This window comes from Monodelphis domestica, chromosome 1 (assembly GCF_027887165.1).
Source record: "Monodelphis domestica isolate mMonDom1 chromosome 1, mMonDom1.pri, whole genome shotgun sequence".
Lineage (NCBI taxonomy): Eukaryota > Metazoa > Chordata > Mammalia > Didelphimorphia > Didelphidae > Monodelphis > Monodelphis domestica.
The window spans coordinates 161,937,799-161,958,453 of record NC_077227.1 but is presented as its reverse complement, the minus strand read 5'-3'; the positions used below and the strand labels follow the sequence as shown (position 1 = coordinate 161,958,453).

General features: G+C 38.6%; 1 long non-coding RNA gene across 1 annotated transcript; it reads left to right on the top strand.

Annotated features, from left to right (window-relative positions):
- The first annotated feature begins 598 nt into the window (after positions 1–598).
- Positions 599–14,604, top strand: LOC103100604 (uncharacterized). The gene is made up of 3 exons (XR_460648.2): positions 599–696; positions 3,608–3,672; positions 14,363–14,604. It is a non-coding gene; the product is annotated as an uncharacterized LOC103100604 (long non-coding RNA).
- Positions 14,605–20,655: the final 6,051 nt, after the last annotated feature.

Here is a 20,655-nt window from a genome sequence, read left to right as displayed (position 1 = left end):
GAGAAAAAAAGAAAAATCTATATATTCCCTGCCCTCAAGGAGCTTACGTTCTAGAGGGAAAGACAATACGTATATTCATAGGCATTCTTTTTCCAGTTTTTTTAGTTACATGACCAATTCGTTGATCAGGATTTTCTCTATTTTATTGATATAAGCAATTAAATTTTCCCTTAAATACTTCTTTGGCTAAAACACATAAATTTTTATATGTTTTCTCCTCATTATCATTAATGAAATTATTTTATTGTTTCTAGAATTTGTTCTTTGACCTACTCCTTTCTTAGCATTAGATTATTTAATTTCCAATTAATTTTTTGTTTTTCCTTGGAGCTTCATTGATTATAATTTTTATTGTGTTACAATCTGAAAAGGATGTATTTATTATTTCTGCTTTTCTGCATTTGGTTGTGAAGTTTTCATGCCCTAATACATGGTCAATGTTTATATAGGATCCATGTACAGCTGAAAAGAAGGTATATTCCTTTCTATCCCCATTCACTTCTCTCCAGAGATCTATTAGTTCTAACTTTTCTAGGATTTCATTCACTTCCTTTACTTCTTTCTTGTTTATTTTTTGGTTTGATTTATCTAGATAATACATAGACATTCTTGATTAGATGGAAGATAACCTTAGTAAAGATGGCTTTAGCAGCTGGACAGAACAGGAGCATTCTCTTTCCGAAGGTGGAGTTTGAGGTGAGTCTTGAAGGAAGCCAGAGATTCTAAGAGGTAAGATTCTAAAGGAGGAGAGAGGGTGTTCCAGGCATGATGGGGCAGCCAGTTCAAAGGCACTGCCATGAGGTGTCCTGCTTGACTTTTCCATCTCATCTTTATCAATACTGATCTCTGTAGCTGGGTAGCTCACTCTCACAAGGGAATTTCCTCTTAAGGTTGGGCATGTCCAAGCTCTATTTTTCCAGACCTCAACAAAGATATGACTTCCTGGTTTCAATGTCTTCATCTTAATATGAAGATAGCCCCTAGAAAGGAAAAATCAAAATGGATAACTGAGTTCTCTCCCCTTATTCTTATCTCTCAACCAATAAACACTCAAACACTGGACTTGCAGGGGGATGTGGAGGGAACTGGGTAGAATATATAATTTGTTCGAAGTCTCCTTTTTCTTTGCTGATAAGTGTGTAGATTGGTAAGCAACTGGGAAAAGGAATATAGATAGAGTTTGATTATCATCTTTAAATAAAAGGGAAAAAACCAACACGAGAACCTTTATTCCATAAGCAGAATAATGAAAAGATAATTTTGTGACCTATGTGACCTAGGAAAGCCATTTCCTTCTTTGTGCCTCAATTTCCTTATCTGGAAAGTAAGACGGTAGGATTCTGTAATCTGGAAACAATTTCCAATTCTAAATCATAGGAAGGTCACTGACTAGGAGCAGAAACTAGAGGAGTTCAATTCCAGTTCTTTCTTTTTCTTTTCTTCTTTCCTTTCCTTTCCTTCTTTCCTTCCTTCCTTCCTTCCTTCCTTCCTTCCTTCCTTCCTTCCTTCCTTCCTTCCTTCCTTCCTTCCTTCCTTCCTTCCTCCCTCCCTCCCTTTCTTTCTTCTTTCTTTCTTTCTTTCTTTCTTTCTTTCTTTCTTTCTTTCTTTCTTTCTTTCTTTCTTTCTTTCTTTCTTTCTTTCTTTCTTTCTTTCTTTCTTTCTCTGTGTGTGTCTCTGTCTCTGTCTCTGTCTTTGTCTCTGTCTCTGTCTCTCTGTCTCTCTGTCTCTGTCTCTTTCTCTCTCTCTCTCTCTCTCTCTCTCTCTCTCTCTCTCTCTCTCAAGCCCTTTCCTTCTATCTTAGAATCTATACTAAGTATCAGTTCCTAGGCAGAAGAGAGGTAAGGGCAAGACAATTGGGAGTAAGTGACTTGCCCAGTGTCACACAGTTAGGAAGTGTCTGGGATCCAGATCTGAATCCAGGGTGATAGTCTCAGTTCTTTGGCTAGTCACTTGGATTAAATGTTTCTAGAAATGGGGGCAGCTAGGTGGCTCGGTGGATTGAGAGCCAGGCTTAGAGATGGGAAGTCCTAGGTTCAAATCTGGCCTTAGATACTTCTTAGCTTTGTCACCCTGAGCAAGTCATTTAATCCTCATTACCTAGTCTTTCATGCTCTTCTGCCTCAGAACCACATATACAGTATTGATTCTAAGACATAAGGTAGGGGTTTTAGAAAGGAAAAATGTCTTTGGGTAAGTCATTTGAGATCTCTGGGCCTTACTGTCATTATCTGTAAAAGTAGAGCTTTTTCAAGAAATGAACTAAGTCATTTCCAAGGTTCCTTTCAGGTCTAAAACTCTTAGATTCTTGGAGGCAGAGCTTGAGTTGAATTTGAAGGAAAACTAGGAGGAGGAAGTGGGAGGAGGGGGTTATGGTGGATATTTCTGGGCAGGGGGGATGGAATGACTGAGGTCTGGGAGTTAAAATGTTCAAGGGACAATGGAGGGGATCAGTTTTCCAGCTCAACCTTAGGGGGAAAAAAACAATTTTCCCAAATAGCTGTGAAGTTGAAGTACCAGATTCTGAATGACACATAAAAGCAACACATGTAACCACTTACAGGCCAATTAATATCCGGGGCAGGAGTGGACTAGGGGTAGCTGCTGGGGCTGAATTTATCGCAGAAAATGATGGCTATACTTCCGGCCCTGAGGCTGAAATGGGCTATTATGTGTCATCGGGAAACTTAAGAAAGGGGGAAGAAACAATCTATGATCAAAGTCCCTTTTGTCAACTTCTAACAGGTTAATAGATGGCAGGTTTTGCACTTAGAGTTCTTGAAGCAAGGGCAAGGCCAGAGTTGTGGAGTTTGGAAAGGGTTTTGTTTTTTCACTCTTCTCCATATTCTGTAGCCCAGTAAAGAGGTCACTCTCTGATTGCCCATCTTCACCTCAAGGCCTTGGGAGGGGGGGGAGAGCAGCAGGCTCATTGGAGATGATTTCCCCACCTTTAAAAAGATTTCTTCACTGCCTATCTGGGGCACCCAAGAGCCAATCCACACCCCAAACCTAGGCTGGATTTGGTACCAAAAATAAAAACAATCACTCACATTTTTATAGCTTCAAAGTTCACAAAATTCTTTGCATAACTGTCAGATTTGTCAGTCAAAAAGCATTTATGGCACTTACTCCATGCCAAGCCCTCTCCTAAGCAATAAGGATATGAAGAAAAGTAAAAACAGGGTCCATGCCCTCAAGGATGGGGCAGCAACAAGGAATAAAAAAGCCCTGTGCATCCAAGATATATATATATATATATATATATGCATATATATATATATATAGTATAGACAGAAGGAAATCTGAGGGGCTACTGTTCTCTTTACTTTTTATTGTTGTTATTCAGGTGTTTCAGTCTTATCTGACTTCAGTCTGACTTTTCGTGACCTCATATGGGATTTTCTTGGCAACTGGAGTGGTTCACCATTTCCATCTCCAGCTCATTTGACAGATGAGGAAATTGAGGCAAAAAGGGTTAAGTGACTTGTCCAGGGTCACATAGCTAGTAAGTGTCTGAGGCTAGATTTGAACTCATGAAGAGGAATCCACCAGACTCCAGGTCCAACACTCTATCTACTGATTCATTCACCTAGCTGTCCTCATTTTACAGATGATGAAACTGAAGTTCACAGAGTGAAATTTGGCCAGTATCACACAGCTAAGAAAATATTGAAGGTGAGTTTTGACCACATCTTCTTGACTGTAGACCCAACTCTACATTACTAAGCAACATGGCCTCTGCCACAGTGTCAGGGAAATTTCCTTCCAGAAAGTATTCTAACAACATATTAACAACTAGGTTGCTTAGTGGATTGAGTGCTAGACCTGGAATCCAGAAGACCTAAGTTAAAATCCTACCTAAGACAATAGCTATGTGGCCCTAGGTAAGTCGCCTGCCACAGTTTCCTTATCTGTAAGATGGAAATAGCAGCACCTACTTCCCAGGGCAGTTTCAATGATAAAATGAGGTATCTGTACAGTGTTTTGCAAACTTTAAAGCACTATATAAATGCTATCTATTATAACAACTCTTGTTTCTTTAGTACTTCAAGGTTTACAAAGTTCATTCCTCATAAAAAGTAAGACAGATATGAGTAGCACTGTTGAATGGAAGAGAAAAAAGAATCAAAAAGAGACTCAATGACTTGCCTAATATCCCACAACTGTTGAGTGTCAGAGATGAGATTTCAACCCAGGTCCCTTTGTGCAAGCAATCCTCTGACTACTCCTCCCAAACTGTCCATCTAACCTCAACTGGATGAAACCATTCTGAGTTCTCCAAGAATGACTTGAGTTTCCTCTGTCCCTTCCTTTTTTCCTTCCTTTTTTCCTTCCTTTTTTCCTTCCTTTTTTCCTTCCTTCCTTCCTTCCTTCCTTCCTTCCTTCCTTCCTTCCTTCCTTCCTTCCTTCCTTCTTTCTTTCTTTCTTTCCTTCCTTCTTTCCTTCCTTCCCCCCTCCCTCCCTTACTTCTTCCTTTCTTTCTTCCTTCCTTCCTTCCTTTCTTTCTGTCTTCCTGCCTTCCTTCTTCTCTCCTCCCCTTTCCTTCTCTCCCTAATCCTTTTCATTCTTCATCCTTTCTTCTCCATCTCTCTCCCTCCTTCCCTCCCTTCCTCTCTCTCTATCCCTCCCTCCCTCCCTCTCTCTCTTTCTCTCTCTCTCTTTCTCTTTCACACACACACACACACACACACACACACAAACTACACATACAGTCCTCCACAGAAAGATCACCTCTCTAGCCACACAGAGTTGTTAACTTTAGACTGGCTGTTTCCTTGGTTAAAAGACCCCGCTCAGATGCCTTGCTACGGCAGGGACCACAAAGGCATATTCTGTTGGATGTTAAGTAAACAAACTTTTGAGTCTGCGTTTTATTGGTTCCATACCATCTGCCATCTGGTTGGAAGGCAAGAGGGGGTGGGGAAAACCATGTTAAGTCCCCCCACCTCATTTTTTTTCTTTTTCCCCATGAAAATATTCTAAGGTTGAGATCTGGCAGCATCACAGTGTGGTTAAAAACCGCCTAGTTTCCTATGTGGTGAACAACACAGGAAAACGGCTTAACTTGCAGCTAAATGTTGGAGGATGGTTTGGGTCCTCCATCTGCTAGGCAGCCTGTTCTGTGAAAACTAAAGAAACACATATGCAAATATCTACAGCTCCGCTTCCAAGATCTAAAGAATTGTTGTGATGTAACTGCAAGAAGTGGTTAGTTAATACTGACAAGATGCGCTCAGACCAAAGGCGAGGGCACCACATATGGTAACATGACTTCTGAAAGCTGAAGCCAGCGGCACCCTTGGGCTCTAATGAAAAGCAGGCTCCTCCTTGAAGACTCGGGAGCCACCGAACTTGTAATGACTGGAAAAAGGAAAAGGATACACATATTGGGACAACAATCCCAGATTCCCTCCCTGCCGCAGATCTTTCCTCCGTGAAGGAGATGGGGGAATATGCTGGCCAGGCATCCCCCTCTCTTTAGTCTGCTAAGCTGGCCTCGGCCAGTGGGGCCAACAGTCTGCCATCTGCAAAGGAAAGAAAGGACTCAAGTGGAGAATAAGAAGACTACATCAAGGCTAGCTAATGCAGGCCAGTTTGGCACTGAAATCTCACTTCAAGTGGTATCTGACAAGTAGAATTTCCCAGAGGAAGAAACTTAAAAGGCTGCTAGAGCACTGGTGCTAGTGAGTAGAATTCCTGCCCTACTCTTACTAGCTATGCCATCCTGAGCATATCACTGAATCCCATTGATCCTCAGTTTCTTCATCTGTAATATGGGGGGAAATAATGATGCCTTTGCTACCTACCTCACAGGGAAGTGGTTGTAGTTGTTTGGTCTGGACTTGTGAGGTTTTTTTTGTATAGATGTGGAACTTTCCCCTTCACTAGATGCAGACTGGCACTTGTCTGCAACTTTTAATCTTAGAGGGTTTCCTTGGAGCACAGACAATTTAAATGTATTGCCCATAGTTATAGTCTAAATTTGTATGAAGACCTTCTTAATTGATCCTCTCTTTACTGTACCATTGCTGCTTCTGAGGAACAAATGAGATAATGTACATGTAAAGATTTTGTAATTAATTTTAAAGAACCGATAAAAGGTAAGACATCACCATCATTATTATTATTTCCCACGATCATCACTAGTTTCAACTCCACAGTAAAGTGCAAGGAACAGGCAAAGTGCCACAGATGGCAATCTTCCTTGACCCAACTAAGACAGGGGAGATCTTTTCTCTAAAAAGAGAAGTAACTGCCCATTCTCTGAAGGCTAAGACTAAAGTCTGGTATACCAACTAGGACTTCATCTCTATCCAGGGTCCCATTGGTGACTTCCAGCTGTCCTAGGACAGTTACCTGTTTGCCACCCTTCATTCTCAAACTCTGCCCTTTCTGCCCTCTAGAGGAAATGACTTCATGGCGATGGCTTGTAGTTGGGGGAGGAAAGTGAGGAATGAGATAAGGAATAGAGAGCACAAACAAGAAAGGATGCCCTTCAGAGAGAGCTTATAACACTGCCACTTAAAATTTGCAAGAGAACAGACTGTATGCAAATTAGATTGAAATTAAGCAAAAACACTGGAGATCTTCTTGCAAAAATAATATCTGGCATTTGCATGATGCTTTATACTTGGCAAAGCACTATCCTATCCATTGTTTGAGCCTTACCACAACCCTGTGAAATAAGAGGGCCAGGGTACCTTATTCCTATTTTATAGATAAGGAGATCCTGAGAGAATGAAGTGCAAAATTAGGGCTTGAAACCAGGACTCCTTGGCTTTACTCTCACTACTTTTTCTGTGGTTATTCTAGTTATTCTCTAGGTCTAGTTGATATCCTCAGAAAAATCTAAAGGAGACCCCTAGATAAATGAGAGGGTCAGAAGGAAGGGATGATGATACTTATGCCCTCAATCTAAAATTCAGGTCTGAAAACTGATTTCATTTTCTCCCCAAATAGATATGAATTAGCTGAGAGGTAAGAGAAGAGCTAGAAACTCTTACCACAATACCAAACCAGTCCCTCAGGTTGGAAAAGTTCAGGGTTCTTCCACTTCTGTGTCCATAGAAGAGTCTATAAGACATTCAACAACAAATTCAAAGAAAATCTACCAAGTTGACAAGTGCATTTTAGGCACTGAGTGGGTGGGATACCTTAGTGGATAAGATGCAGACCCTATCCTAAGGAGTTTCCCCTGAAGGAAAAGGAAAGTAGAGTGTGTTCCCAAGTCACTATATACAAAACTGTTCAGTCATGTCTGACTCTTTATGACCCCTTTTGGGTTTTCTTGGCAAAGATTCTAGAGTAATTTGCCTTTTGTTTCTCCAGTTTATTTGACAGATGAGGAAACTGAGACAAATAGGATTAAGGGACTTGCCAAGAAAATCCAGTGCTAGTAAGTGTCTAAGGCTAGATTTGAACTCTGGAGGATGAGGCTTCCTGATTCCAGGCCAGGAACTTTATCCACTGTGCCATCTAGATCCCCTATATAAAGCAGACCATAATAAGAGCCTTATAGAAGTGGGGGGAATCATAAACAATAATAATAATTCACATTTATAACATCCTTTGAGGGCGTTCATAGTTTTTTGACTATTATGAAGCGGTAATAGAAGTAAAACAGAATCTAGTACTGGCTAAGAAATCATGTAGTGAATCAATGGAATAGATTAGGTACAGAATATCTAGTAACATATGGCCATAGTAATTTAGTGTTTGATAAATTAAAAGATCCAAGCTTGTGGGACAAGATCTCACTATTAGACAAAAACTACTGGGAAAATTGGAAAATGGTATGGTAGAAACTGAGGACAGACCAACATCTCACACCATATACCAAGATAAACTCAACATAGGTACATGATCTAGAAATAAAGGATGATACTCTCTAAGTAAATTAAGAGAACATGGAATAGCTTACCTGTCAAATCTATGGATAAGGAAAGAATTTAGGACCAAACAAGCGATAAAGAACATTATAAAATGTAAACTGTATAATTTTGATCATATTAAATCAAAAAGGGTTTGTTTTTCAAACAAACAAAACCAATGGATCCAAGATTAGAAATAAAGCAGAAAGCTGGGGTGTAGGGGAATTGTTCTTTCACAGCAAGTATCTCTGATAAAGTCTCATTTTTCAAATTTATAGAGAACCAATTCAAATATAAAAATAAGTCATTCTCCAAATGACAAATGGTAAAGTATATGAACAGGCAGTTTTTAGATGAAATCAAAGAAATCAAAGAAATCAAAGCCATCTATAGTCATATTAAAATGCTCTAAATCACTCTTGATTAAAGAAATGCACATTAAAACAACTAATTAGATGCCACCTAAAACCTACAGATTGGCCAATATGACAAAAAAAAAAGGAAAATGATAGATGTTGGAGGGGATATGGGAAAATTGGGACAAAGTTGTGAACTGATCCAACCATCCTGGAGGGCAATTTGGAAGTATGTCCAAAAGGGTTCTAAAACTGTGCATATCCTTTGATCAGGTAATACCATTTCTAGGTCTGTATCCCAAAGAGATTGGGGGGGGGAGGGGAGAGGAAAGGACTTATTGGTTCAAAAATATTTATTGCAGCTCTTTTTTGTGGCAGCAAGGAATTGGACATTGAGGGGTTGTTTATCAATTGGGGAATGGCTGAACAAGTTGTGGTATTTAATTGTGATCAAATATGAATGTGTTATAAGAAATGAGTAGCAGGATGATTTCAGGAAATTTTGAGAAAACTTATAAGAACTGATAGAAAGTAAAGTGAACAGAACGAGAAGAATATTATACACCGTGACAGCAGTGTTTTTTGATGAACAACTGTGAATGACCTAGTTATTTTCAGCAATGCAGAGATCCAAGACAATCCCAGAGACTCATGATGAAAAATGCCATGTACTTTCTGAAAAAAAAAACCTGATAGAATCTGAATGCAGATCAAAATATATTATATTTCATTTTCTTCTTTTTTTTGAGATCTCTTCCACAAAATGACTAATATGGAAAAATGTTTTACATGATTGTACATGTAAAACTGATATCAGGTGACTTACCATCTCAAGGTGGGGAAGGGATGGATAGAATTAAAAATTCACAAACCAAATTAAAAAAAAATAAATATTAAAAAATTGTTTTCACATGTAATTGGGTAAAAATAAAATATTATTTTAAAAGCATTTGACTACATATAGACGTTATGTTACATGCAGTTACCACAGTGATCTTTCTAAAATATAGATCTAACCATGTCAACCTCATCCCCTAATCCCATTCTCCAAAGTTTCGATATTGCCTTCAGAATCAAATATAAAGTCTTATATTTGGCATTCAAAGGCCTTCATAAGTGGGCCATATGCTCTACAACCCTGTGGTACAGGCCTCTTTGATATTTCTAACATTAATAATCCTAGAAATAATAATATTTTACTATTTCTCACACAAGATACCCCATCTTCCAACTCAATGCTCATTTTTGCTGACTTTCCCATGTCTAGAATTCTCATCTTCCTTGTTTCTACTTTGTGGCTTCCATCAAGACTTAACTAATATCCTACCTTCTACAAAAAACTTTTCTCAGTTCATTTTAATACAAGTACATCCCCTCTGAGATTATTTCAAATTTTCCTATAGATATTTTATTTGTACATAGTTATTAGATTGTGAGCTCCTTATGGATAGAGCCTGTTCTTTTCTTTTTTTTGGAGGGGGGGTGGATCATCTGTGCTTGGTGCAGTGACTGGCTCCCGATAAAGGCTGGTTGTGTTGATCATTAGGACAGTCCTGTGAGACAAGTGTTACCACCCCCATTTTTGATAAGGAAAATGAGGCTCAAAAGGTGGCATGATTTACCCAGAATTACCCAGCTAGTATCTTGGTGGTATTTAAACCCACCTCTTCCAAATTCTAACCCTGATGCTTTATCCACTTCTCTACTCTGCCTCAATCCAAGAAAGGACTTCCCTCCCTAAAAACAGACCTCAAGAGCCAGGGTATAGCAGATAAATAGGCACTGGGAGCCAGAAGATCCAGGTTTTGAAATTCTTGGCTTGGCTACTCATTGGTTGAGTGTTCTTAGGCAATTCACTTTCCTTCTCTAGAGTTCCTCATGTGCAAAATGAAGAGGTGCTTTTATCTATTCTGGATGATCTCCCAGTCCCTTCCAGCTCTAACATTCCATGATTCTGCATTCATTAGATTCTGGAAATAAATCCCTGCACAACTCACTACGGGAGGACAGGACTGGGCTTCATTCCATTTCCTGTACTTTTATGTGTCCCATAAATCCCAAGATAAGAACTTCTGACAATCCTCACCTATTTCCCTTGTCAGACATTTAAGTAACATCATGAGCCCATGAGTCTAACTAGGCCCATAGTCAGGGTTGGAGGTTAAACTCTGGGCCACAAGCCAAATTTTCAGAAAGGGCCTCAATAAACTTTTGTAGGTTGCCAGATAACCAGATTTCTGATAGAGAGCTACCCTCCCCTCCTCCCCCCCCCCCCAGGTAGTGCCTCTTCCCACTTCAGAAAATTTCCCTCCTTGGAAAATGTAGGGATGATAGTTCGTGTGGATGTAAGTGTCAGGATGGAGAAAAGGGTTGAAAGTCAGGATTGTGAAAAGAACTCAGGATGGAGATATCACAGGCTCACAGAGGCAGAAGGGAACTTAGAAGTCCAAGCCCCATCTAGAGAGGAAGGAACTAAAGTCCAAAGTGATTTGTTCAAAGTCCCAGAGCCCAAGACAAGAAGCTATGTCCTCTGATTTTAGATTTACTGTTCTTTCTATAGCACCACAAACTAGGAATCACGGTTGTTGTCATCAAGGAACTTATAATCTAAGGGAATATGCAAAAATACATGATAAATAAATAAAATTTAATAAAGAAAAAAATAATCCCAATCATAAAAACAAGGATGTGACTAATTACTACCTATCAGGGTTGTATGTGTCAGTAATGAGGATGTTGCTAGAATGAATGGAGCGATGAGTAGTCAAAGAGAGTTAAACCAGGAGAGTTTCTTGGAAGAAGTAAGTTTAGGGGATGTGATTGGTGCTGGCTCATTCCACTTTAAAAGTTCTGTCTACAAGGCTGATAATGAAGAGGAGACTGTGGAATGAGGGAAAAGAACTCTGGTATGGAAGTTGGAAGACTTGGGTTCATTTCTGCCCTACCTCAGGCAAGTTATGACCCAAGTCATGGTCTTCCTTTGTTCCTTCCCCTCTCCCTCCTTCCTTCCTTCCTTCTTCCTTTCTTCCTTCCTTCCTTCTTTTCTTTCTTCCTTCCTTCCTTCCTTTCTTCCTTCTTTTCTTTCTTCCTTCCTTCCTTCCTTCCTTCCTTCTTTTCTTTCTTCCTTCCTTCCTTCCTTCCTTCCTTCTTTTCTTTCTTCCTTCCTTCCTTCCTTCCTTCTTTTCTTTCTTCCTTCCTTCCTTCCTTCCTTCATTCTTTCCTTCCTTCTGTCCTTTCTTCCTTCCTCCCTTCTTTTCTTCCTTCCTCCCTCTTTCTCTTTTGTTTTCTTAAAATTATTATATTTTCCCCAATTATATGTAGATATAATTAATAATCATTATCTAACACTTTATGATCTATGTTCTTTCCTTCAATCCATCCCCTCCCTTCTCCAGATGACGACAAACAATATAATATAGGTTATACATATGCTATCATGCAGTCCATATTTCCATATTCATTATGATGGGAAAGAAGACACATATTGCATATATAAGGGGAAAAACTCATGAAAGAAATAAAGTGGAAAATTGGTACCATTTTGCCTCCTTTCTAACCCTCACTTCATTTCTATGAAAAATGAGGGAGTTGATACTGATGACCACAGAGGTCCTTCTTCCCAGTTCTTATATTTCATGTAAAAGATTGGAAAGTACTTTGAAGATGTAGTAAGTGCTATAGGCGGGGGAGTGATCAACATCATCTGAAGGTTTCATTTAGTTCTTGCTTTCTTTTTTTTTAATAGAGAATGACTTGCCACTCAAGTTTCCTCATGCCCAGCAAACTGAGCATCCTGTTTTGTACAAGTCTAGCTAATACAGAATCCACCCTATTTGTCATACCCTCTGCTAGGTCATAGGAAGGCCCAAAGAGGTTTTTTCCATTTTTACCATTTTAGGAGAGGTAGCTTGTTGCTCCAAGAATATGATTCTCTTATAGAGTACAAGAAGTCCCATGTTCAAGTCCTGGACCAGCTCAGCTAGATCTTTGAGGATCTGTGTGTTCTAGTGAAAAGAGCACTGGAGTCAGAGGACCTGGGGTCAAACATGAGCTTGTCTCCTTACCTCCTACCTGTTTGACCCTGAACAAATCACTTTACCTCTTCAGCCTTAGTTCCCTCATCCATAAAAAGGAGTTTCATTTGATGATTTCTGCAGTCCCTTCCAGTTCTAAAGCCTCTAAAACACTGTCTCTCTGAAATTCCCCCTTGACCAGCTAAAAAGGTCACTAATCTGGGATGAAAGAATAGAAGATGTGAGACATTAGGCTCCAGCAGGGACAATAGGTTATTGTTATTGTTCAGATGCTTCATTCATGACTGACTCTTTGTGACCCCATTTGAGGTTTTCTTGGCAAAGATACTGGAGTGATTTGCCATTTCTTTCTCCAGCTTATTTTACAGTTGAGAGTATTGAGACAATGAGAGTTAAATGATTTGCCCAGGGTCCTACAGCTAATAAGTATCCTGGGCCAGATTTGAACTCATGTTTTCCTGACTCTATTGACTACATGACCTAGCTGAAAGGTAGAGAGCACAAAAAGGGATTTGGAAAAGGGTCAAAAAAAAAACCAACAAAAAACTTTGTTCAATGTCAGCTCTAGATCCCGCAAAAGAGAAACGCACCAAATATTATCCCTGACCACATGTGATCCTACTTATGATAGCATGGAAGCAATAATGTTTGGTGAAGTAACTCAAGCTCCTTTAATTACTTAGCCATCTGCATAAGCCTTGATCATGCAAGTGACTCAGAACACATATAACCACACTTGGGCTTGGGTGTCCCCTAAGGCTTAGGAAAAACATGTGCAAAGCAACTACCCATTGCAATAAATCCAGGTTTGAGAATCAGAATGTCACCACTCGAATCCAACTTTCAATAGCGTTGAGAAAGAGTATACACCAAAGACTCTTGGAGCATCCTAGAAGCCAGAGGCATCGTGAGAGTCCTTCCCTCGTGTAGATCCCTTCTGAAGAGATTGGCTGCCGGCTGAGACCCCTTGGAAGGGGAGCACCAAGATATCTGTGGCTGGAAGATTTGTACAAGGAGAGGAGATGGGTTTTAATGTCCTTTTAAAATGTGCTGAACCATCTAAATTCTCCTTCTCCCTCCTGCCACCAACATCAAGTTTTCATGAGATAGTTGACTCAAACCAGAGTTCTGTCAGTTAGTGGCCAGGGAAAGAAGGAAAATGAACTCACCCATATAGCCACCAGGATCAGGTACTGTTATTGGCCGCATTTGTTTTGGATATTGGTTACATAAGCATTGAACTCTATTCACTGATTGCTAAAATGAATAGAGTACTACACCTAGAGTCTCAAGCCTCTAAGTTCAAATCTAACCTCAGAAACTTCTTAGCTGTGTGACCCTGAGCAAGTCACTTAACTTCTGCCTGTCTCACCTGCAAAACAGAGATAAGAAGAGCCCCTACCTCCCAGGGTTGTTGTGAAGATGAAATTAAATAATTATTATAAAGCTCTTTGAAAACCTTAGAGACTATATAAATTCTAGCTACTAATAGCAAACAATTCAGGCTAAAACTAAATCCCTGGGATATCTCTTCTTTTTTTTTCTTTTCTTTAATTGAAATTTTTTATTTAATTAATTAATTTAGAATATTTTTCCATGGTTACACGATTCAGGTTCTTTCCCTCCCCTCCTCTCCCCCACCCCTGTAGCCGATACACAATTCCACTGGGTTTTACATGTATCATTGGTCAAGATCTATTTCCATTTTATTGATAATTGCACTAGGGTGATCATTTAGAGTCTACATGGGATATCTCTTCTTGTAAACATTAAAATTAATGTACAATAATTTAAAATATCATATCTTAAAAATTTATTAATGATCATTAGAAATAAAGGAATAAAAAGGTAACAAAATAAAAAAAAAAAACACATGCCCATGGCTAATCTATCTGTTCAAAAACCCCTGCTTACCACCAAAGTCACCACGCAGGAAGCAAAGAGTGAGACCAGGAAGCCCACCTAATATATCTGCTTTTCTACATCACCACATAATGACAGGAAGTCAGTGGGCTCCTGGGAAATACCGTTTTTAGGGTAACAGATTTCCAATTACACATTCTATTGAATCAATCTACATTTTTGGTGGTCATTTTACTTGTAGGTCTCAGTTCAAGATTTCCTCGAATCTGCACAATGTTAGACCTCCTTCAATAGATACAAGAGCAACAGAGAGACACGATGAAAAATCAATCACTCAATCAGTCAACAAGTAAGTACTGGCCATAGAAAAAAAATTCTCCAGTCCCTGCCCTCTGTTGGAAAAGATAACATGTATACATGAAAATATGTGCGCAAAATATACAGAATAAGTATAAGGTGATTTCGAGGGGAAAGCACTAACAATTGGAGAGATCAGGAAAGTCCTCATGGAAGGGGTGGCTTTGGTGGTAAACATGGAAATTAAGGTTTTTAACAAAAAATTCTAGACTCCGTGTCAGGAGGCCTGAATTTTGGTCTCAGCTCTGCTACTTTAACTATGGATCTCCAGGCCAGTGACCTTCCCTCTCTGGACTTCAGTCCCCCCTTATGCAAAATGAGAGATTTCACAACTGATCTCTAAGTCCTCCCTGTCCCTGTCCCGAATCCCCATTGGTTCATAAGAGTACAAATGGCATAGGAGTTGTAGTTGAGAGTCCCCAGTTCAATTCTGGCTCTGTATTGACTAACTGGGTATTCTTAGGTGAATCATTCCACTTTGCTGAACCTCAGTTTTCCCCCTTATAAAAAAGTATGTACCCTGAGAGATTGGAAAAAAGAAAGAACTTTTTAAACGAGAAAGCTATCGAGTAATGTGGGCTATGTAACTCAGGATAATATAGGGCCCATGACCTAGAAGGGTTTTCAGTCTCCATTCTAGTTGGAAGACAAAACATAGGCCTACAAAATTAAGTCTCCAAACAAATTGCTGTATGAGAATTGCCTAATAAGGTATAGGGACAATGAATGTCCATCAGCACAGAAAAATGGTTACTTCTCAAATATTTCTGGCAACTAGAATCAGTGGCACTTCGCTTACTATTTTATCTAACCCCTTTCATTTTACAGATGGAAGGTGGAAAGAGGACTAGATTTAGAGTCAAAGGTCCTTGGTTTGAATCCTGATTCAGTGACTTACTTTTGTTATCAGTCATTTTTCAGTCAAATTCAACTCTTCACAATCCCACATAGGGTTTTCTTGGCAGAGACACAGAGACACTGGAGTGGTTTGCCATTTCCTTCTTCAGCTCATTTTTCAGATGAAGGAACTGAGGCAAAGGGGGTTGAGTGACTTACCCAGGAAGTGTCTGAGTCTGGATTTGAACTCAGGGAGATTAGTCTTTCTGACTCTAGGCCAGGCACTCTAGCCACTGTTGCATCTAGCTGCCCCTGCCACTTACTACCTGTGTGAATTTGGGTTGGTTACTCTCACAACTACTCTCTTACCCAAAATGAGGGACTTGGACTAGATGACTTCTGAGATGCTCTCTAGCTCTAAGTATGACTTGTGAGGTAACTGAGGCCTGGAGGAAGGGGCATGACTTCTTAAAATAACAGAGTCAAAAATGTTCCACTTTTCCTTCCTTCTGAGCAAGAGAGATTCTTTCCTGCTCTGCAAAGCATTTAGGATCCTTTGGATGGAAGACAGTGAAAAACAATGACTGTTTTCCTGGCTATTGATCTCAGGATTTATGTTGCTATTGTTTCCTTTTATTGGGTTGTAATGGCTGCCTTTAAAATGTGTTAAATGTGTTAAGTGGAAATGGACTAATTATGTGTGTGTCCAATAACTCTATGATCCTCCTGCCAACCCCAAGCTCTGGTCAGTGTTTGAACCTGAGAGGAGCCCTCCATTGGTCTATAATTTCCCAAGCTAGGTAGTCATTCGATAATGACACTGAGGAAAGTGAAGATAGTGGAACACACATTTAATCTGTTCCCCAGGGCAGCATTCAGAGTCCCTAACAATTTTTAAAGGCTTTTTCTAAGATTTGGCTTTGAAAGTTGTCTCTGTACCTGGGATGGTCATTTCTAATGAATTTATCCTTTGGATCAGGTGAACTCTAGCAATGGAGAGTCTTTTAGGAGTTCCTTTGGTTTTGGCTCACTGATTCTTATTCAGTTAGCCCTTGCTAAAACTATAATATGGGCAAAGTTTATTTCCGGAAAATGGAGTGAAGTGGAGAGTACTGGCTTTGGAACCAAGTTCAAATTCTGTTTCAAACACCTAAGAAATATTAGTCCATTTTTTTAAATCTGCAAAACGAGTTTGGAGAAAAAAGGGAGAGAGGGAGGGAGTGTGAGTGAGATTATCTTTAAGTCTAATTCTCAAATCCCAAGATGGTTGACTCTTTTACCCATGGTCCTTTCCAACAGGGTTTTTTACATTATTTTGTTGTTTCTTCCCATATTTGCTCTTGCTATTTTCCCCCTCCTGGAATGGTTGTTCTTCTCCTCTTATTTTTATCTATCTATCTATTCTGAGTGAACCTTAGTCAGCCTTAAAGGCTCAGCTCAAGGCCAATAACCCTTCTGACAGCTATCTACTCTGATCAATATATTATACAGGTGGCATAGTGTGAGTAGATGGTAATGTCTGAGGGTACAGAAGGCAAAGTGGTAATGCTACTTTAACTATGGATCTCCAGGCCAGTGACCTTCCCTCTCTGGACTTCAGTTCCCCCTTATTTATCTGAAGCAAGAATTGTAGTCTTCATAATTGAATTCTGTGGGCCACATATGTATGATCCAGGGTGTATATGTATCAGAGACTCCAGGCTTCCAGTTGTCTTTAGCAACTACAAATCTGGCACAAAAGAAGATCTTGCTCAGACCCATGCTCAGAAGCAGCTAGAACAGCATCTTCCAGCCATTTGTTGGATTGCATCAGACCCACCACAATCAATCAGTCTTTGTAAGTACCTACTATTTGTCCTGGGTCTACAAAGACGAAAGTATAAGAAAAAAGAAAAAAGAAAAAAAATTTAAAAGTCTGTCGTCTGAGAGATTGCATACTATTCATTGTTGGAGACAGCACGCATGTCTATAAGTACATTTATGATAAATACAAGTTTGTTTAGGGACAGAGGACGAGTAAGGATACTATCAGCCTGAGGAAACAGGAAGAGTCTTGTGAAGAAGATGGCACTTGAACTCAGCTTTGAAGGGAACTGGGAATTCTAAAAGGAAGAGGTGAGGAGGGAGTCCATTTAAAGCATGGGTGATAGCTCGTTAAAGGCACAGAGAGGGGAAGGGAAATGGAAAGCCATGTTTAAGGAACAGCAAGAAGGACATTTTGGATAAACTGCAGAGTATGTAAAGTGGTCCAGCATATAACAAAGTTGGAAAGGTAGATCTGGACCAAGTTGGAAAGGACTTTGAATGCTAAATGGAAAAGTTTATATTTGATCCTGGAAGTAATAGGGAGTTTATTGAACAAATAAGTGAAATGGTCATACCTGTGCTTTAGGGAAATCACTTTGGTATCTTTGTATACAGACTGAAGAGGGAAGAGACTGATGCATGGAGACCAATTAGAAGTCTTTTACAATAACTTGGGGAGAGATGATGATCGTTTAACCTAGAGGAGTGATAGAATGAGTAGAGAGAAGGGAATAGATACAAGAGTATAAAACAGGAAGAAAAGATTTATATTACTATACAACTGCTATCAGAAAGCTAAGATCTTGGCAACTGGTCCCATTACTTCCTGGCAAATAGACGAGAAGAAATGGAAGTAGTGTCAGATTTTATATTCTTGGACTCAAAGATCACTACATATGGTGACTGTGGTCATGATATTAAAAGATACTTGCTCCTTGGAAGACAAGCTATGACACATCTGGACAGCATTCTACAAAGAAGAGACATCATCTTGCCAACAAAAGTCCATGTAGTTAAGGTTATGGTTCTTCCAGTAGTAATATATGGCTATTGGACTTAGTACCACAAAAATCAACATGTTCAAATTCTGATACTACAGAAGACTTTTGAGAGTCCCCATTAATACTAGTTACAAAGGATAAAGTAATAAATTTTTTCACATTATTTTCTTTTTTTTTTAGGATATTTTTCCATGCTTACATGAATCATATTCTCACCCTCCCCCCTCCTGAAGGCTGACAAGCAATTCTACTGGTTTATACATGTCTTATTACTCAAAACCTATTTCCATATTTCAGATTTATAATAATCTTTTAAAACCACAACCCCAAATCATTTACCCATATAACCAAGTGATAAATCATGTTTTTCTTTTGTATAGTTATAAATCTAAATGTGGATAGCATTCTTTTTCATAAGTTCCACAGGATTGTTCTTGATCATTACATTGCTATTAGTAGCAGAGTTTATTACATTTTATTGTCCCACAATTTTTCAGTTACTGTATATAATGTTCTCCTGGTTCTGCTCATTTCACTCTGCATCAGTTCATGGAGATCTTTCCAGTTCAGAGAGAAATCAAGCAGTTCATCATTCCTCATAGCACAATAGTATTCCATCACCATCAGATAGCACAATTTGTTCAGCCATTCCTCAATCAATGGACACCTCCTCCTTTTCCAACTTTTGGCACCACAAAGAATGTGCCTATAAATATTTTTGTACAAAGATTTTTTTTTTCTCTTTTGGGTACAAACCCAGTAGTGATATAGCTGGATCAAAGGGTAGACATTCTTTTAAAGCTCTTTGCACATAGTGTCAAATTGCCTCCAGAATGGTTGGATTAATTCACAACCCCACCAGCAGAATATTAGTGTCCTAATTTTGCCACAACTCCTCCAGCATTTATCACTTTCCTTTGCTGCTATATTGGCTAGTCTGCTCGTTGTGAGGTGGTATCTCAGATTTGTTTTTATTTGCATTTCTCTAATCAAGAGGGATTTACAACACTTTTTCATGTGCTTATTGATAGTTTTGATTTCTCCGTGTGAAAAATGGCTATTTATATACCTTGACCATTTGTTGATTGGGGAATGGCTTGATTTTTTTGTAAATCTGGCTTAGTTCCTTATATATTTGGGAAATTATACCTTTGTCAAAGAGTTTTGTTATAAATTTTTCCCCAGTTTGTTGCTTCCCTTCTACTTTTGATTGCATTGGTTTTGTTTGTACAAACCCTTTTTAATTTGATATAATCAAAATCATTTGCTTTACATTTTGTAATGTTCTCTGTCTCTTGCTTGGCCTTAATTCCTCCCTTTCCTATGGATCTGACAGGTATACTATTCTATCTTCACCTAATTTATTTATGATTTCACTCTTTACATTTAAATCATTTACCCATTTTGAATTTATTTTGGTATAGGGTACAAGATGTTGATCTAAACCTACTTTTTCCCATACTGTTTTCCAATTTTCCCAATAGTTTTTGTCAAATAGTGAGTTGTTGTCCCTAAACCTGGGATCTTGGAATTTATCAAACACTGGCTTGCTGAGATCTATTCCATTTATTCACCCATCTATCTCTGAGTCAGTAACATATTGTTTTGACGATCTCTGCTTTATAGTACAGTTTAAGATCTGGTACTCCTAGGCCCCCATCCTTCAGATTTTTTTCATTAGTTTCCTTGATATTCTTGATCTTTTGTTCTTCTAGATGAACTTTGTTATATTTTTTTCTAATTCTATAAAAATGTTTTTGGTAGTTTGATAGGTATGGCACTGAATAAGTAAATTAGTTTAGGTAGGATTATCATTTTTATTCTACCCATGAGCAATTAATGTTTTTCCAATTGTTTAGATCTAATTTTATTTGTGTGAAAAGTGTTTTATAGTTTTGTTCATATAGTTCCTGAGTTTTTCTTCGCAGATAAATTCCCAAATATTTTATATGTCTAGAGTGATTTTTAAATGGAATTTCTCTTTCTAACTCTTGCTGCTGAATTGTATTGGAAATATATAGAAATGCTGATGATTTGTGTGGGTTTATTTTGTACCCTGCAACTTTGCTAAAGTTATTCATTATTTCCACTAGATTTTTAGTTGATTTTCTGGGATCCTCTAAGTATACCATCATATTATCTGCAAAGAGTGATAGTTTAGTTTCCTCATTGCCTACTTTAATCCATTCAATTTCCTTTTATCCTCTAATTGCTACTGCTAGCATTTCTAGTACAATATTAATTAATAGTGTTGATGTTGGGCATCCTTGCTTCACTCCTGATCTTATTGGAAAGACTTCTAACCCATTGCAGTTGATATATGCTGATGATTTTAAATAAATACTATTTATTATTATGAGGAAAGGCCCTTCTATCCCTATCTATCTATGTTTTCAATAGGAATGTGTGTTGTATTTTTTCAAAGGCTTTTTCTGCATCTATTGAGATAATCATGTGATTTGTTAATTCTGTTATTGATATGGGATGGTTTTCCTAATATTAAATAAGCCTTTGCATTCCTGTAATAAATCCC